Here is a 3813-nt window from a genome sequence, read left to right on the forward strand (position 1 = left end):
GTGACTAGTATCACGCCACTTCCTTTTCGAACCTTCGTGAATTGTCTTGTGGAGACTAGATTGGGGGAAGACTGGTATATATAAGATGGTCACAACGTGACGGGACAATGAGTAATTGAACTGCAGTCAGAGAGTGTGTAATTGAACGAAGTATTGTTGAAGTCGAGCTCGTGAGACGTTTGTTATAGCGCGACTGTTAAAATTAAGTGTATCGCAAAGTTATATTCAGAAAGAATAAACCAATTTTATTTAAGAAAGGACTTGTGTTGCTAAAGTTTCGTCGGAACGAAGTTACGGAAAATTAACTAACAACTGAAGGCATAACACCCCCTTACTTGGCTTTGATTAATTTCAGGATTTTTAGGAAAGGGACACTTTCATCTCTGACTATTATTGTTATATTTGTATGTGAAACCTTTGCTGTTCTTAAGGGCTGTGTAATCGAAATATAAAAATAAGAGATAACTCCAATTTTTTGAAATTTATTTAGGAGGTTCCTGAGTTTATATAAATGAAATATAAAACTATTAAATGAAGAGAAAGTATTTATATTTTTAACATGAAAATCACCTTATCGTCAGACTAGTAAAAGTCTGAGTTAGGTCAACTGTGTAAATTCACAGACAAATCTTTTGTATGTATACATTATTACAAAATCAGATTTTTTTTGTATGATAGACTTTTACTGTTTGCTAAAAGCTTACCAACTTTCATGAAAATACACTCAATAGATTTGGTACTATAGTAAACATCAATTCTCCAATACTGGGTTGGTCCACTGGACTATCCCTGTACATAGGGTTAATCAATTCACAAGTTCAGCAGAAGGCGATTTCCAAAGCCTAAATGCAGGTAAGCCCACTGTGTTTTCTGCCTTTGACTTAACAGACTGTTTTCATGTTGTATCAGACATTGTGTCTGGTTTCATTATTTCTCAGGTTAAAACCCAGTCAGTTTAAAAATTCAGTGTCACTTCATAATTTATCCTTTCCGATCCTCCCATTATAAAGCAGACCTACTTAATACTATTTGCAAAAATCATTTTAACCTGAGAATACTATATTAATTAATATAACAACGAATCAACTCTTCATTCCACCTGTAGATATAGAAAACAAATTATTCTTAAAAGAACTTCTCCTGTGAACCAAATTAACACTAATTGTAGTGAAAATTGAAAAATATGAAATAAAATCAAAAGTACATTTTTGATAGAATGACTGTAGATTGTAACAAACAATTACAATTATTTATTCTAACAGCTTTAGGCCTCTAATTTTTCACAAATGTTTTCATTTAATTTTATTGTTTTATTGCTCTTTGAATTGTGTCTAACTACTAAACTAGCATAACAAGGCAATAAATCACCTGTTGAGAGCATAATTGAAGTTATGGTAAACAAAGCATCAAATTACAAAATGTAAGAGTATCTCATGTACATATCTCGAGGAGAAATTTAAATTTTTTCATTTAAGTTATTTATTTCTTATTTCTAGATTTTAGTTACTTTTATAACATTAAATAAAAAGTATACATAAAAACAAAAAATTTAGTACTAATGTCTGAAATAGTGTCTTTTTGAAGTTTTTGTACTTGTACAATAAAAATCCATCTCAAACACTAGGCCCACCCCTAAGTAATGATAGTATGGTCTGATGATTTAAATTTAAATATTCAATTTAGAATAAGAAATATTGCCACACATATATAAAATATAATGTCCTAAAACTAATATAATTTACGTGGCTTTCTAACTAAACTAGAAATAGTACTACCTCATCTCACCCAAAGTTATCTCAACCTTGGTTTATCCTTTAAGCATTGCTAAAAAATTTTATTGCTAACAGCACACCAGTCTTTTATACCCCTTCACTTTCATGCCATTTCAGAAAGTGCTGATCGTGTAACTACCCTCCACCAATCATACTGTGCCCCCAGTTAATAATAAGAAATTTTGACTAAAATCTAATCCCCAATTACATGCAACTAGTAGTAAAGAAAAAGGAACTTACAAACTAAATAACACAAAGAGTGAAAAAAGTAACAATAACGAACCAACACACCCATAAAATTAGCCGAAGGTACAAGTATCCAAACAGTAATGATCGTGCAAAACCCGTACATATACCGAAAATTAAATAAAAACAAAGTAATAATCAAACTCTAAATGTAAATCTAAACTAAAGTCAATTAGATAGTAAAGGAATTATAAAAATCTAACTTTCCAGATACTGAGCAGAGAAGACATGAAAGACATAAATTATCGAGTGTGAAAATTAGGTCCATCTACACAAGCTCACATACACATGCTAAACATGGGTATACCTACAGGGAGTGAGGAATACACACTGAAAAACTTACCATAGATCTCCTGGGAAAAAGAAGTATACCTAACCCAGCAGATTACCTGGAGGCATAGTAACAGGTGGAAAGTGCCATTGAAAGAAATTTCCACTCAGTAGTTATATTCTTCCTCACAAAAATCTTAATGTGAAAGGAAGAAATCGTCAGCCGAACATAAGTCTTGAACTCCCACCTATATTTCCCCAGCAGACATGTCGACCCTGAGACCTGAGTACTCATGTAAGAACCATTGTCTATTATTGTGGGAATCTTATCATCTGCCACATTAAATCTCAATTTCATATGAACAAATTAGAGTTCGGAAAACAAAATATTTCTAAAGCAAATGAGTAGAAACAATGGAAATAAAACACAAGAAATCAAAACTTGAAGATGAAACTGATATATATTGTAATCAAGCACAATCAAAATCTTGTAGTCGCATGGAGAATGAGTTAAAACACATACCTATAAAAAAGAATGCCAATTGAGAAAGTGAGAATTACGATAGAATAGTAGAGGGAGCTACCTGGGCTAGTATAGATAACCTTTTTATTCTCATGTTCTTTAGGGTGGGTTTTACTTTCATGTTATTTGTTGTATAGGTTCTTTGGGTGGACTTGTATGTTCGATTTTTATGGGTCTTTATCTTCAGAGTTCCTTTAGTTATTTTGTACTTTAGGTGTTGCTTATTGTTTTAGGTTGAATTGTGCAGGTTTGTTATTTTTATGTACTTTGTAGACTCTACAAATTTCTAAGTTTTGTTTGGTTGGTAATGAGTATGTTTAGTTTATGTGTCTCTTTGGCTACACTTCACAATAGTTCTGTGGGTTCTATCTGAAGGTTTCTGCCTTCAGTTATGTTCTTCAATCTATCCACTTTCCAGATCTCCTTCCCTCCTCCTCAGGATTGTACCTTGTCCAGTTGTCTTGCCGAGTTTGTTCTAGACCTCCTACACAAAGGTGCTATCAAATGAGTGGTGCCACTCAGTCAGAATTTTCCTCCTATCTATTTGTTGTCCCCTAAAACACGGGAGATTGGAGACTCATCATAGATATATCCTGGCTGTATACTTTTCTGGAGACTCCTTGCTTCACCATGTAGTCCTATCTCTCACTTGTGTGGTTTTTTTCTCTGGGACTTTGGATGACCAAGTTCTGGGTGCTGCTGTTCAATTTTTCTTTAGCTCCATATGTGTTTTGTCAAGTGGTACACTCTTCTGCATGTCATTTTTACTCATTGGGTCTTCAGACTCACCATTACATAGATGACTGATTACTGCTCGCTTCTTCCCACACCCAGTCAGTCAGTCACTTACATCCACATATTTCTTCGAGACGTTGCTTGGGTGGGGTTTCTCATCAAGTTGGAGGAGTCCTTTACTACCTCCATGCAGTATCCTATTCATTTGGGAGTTCTCTTTAATTCCCATCTCGGTTGGGCCCAGCCTTCTCCAGGCAGTCACGAAGG

The sequence above is a fragment of the Limulus polyphemus genome, unplaced genomic scaffold (genome assembly GCF_000517525.1).
Source record: "Limulus polyphemus unplaced genomic scaffold, Limulus_polyphemus-2.1.2 Scaffold746, whole genome shotgun sequence".
In the NCBI taxonomy this organism is placed as follows: domain Eukaryota; kingdom Metazoa; phylum Arthropoda; class Merostomata; order Xiphosura; family Limulidae; genus Limulus; species Limulus polyphemus.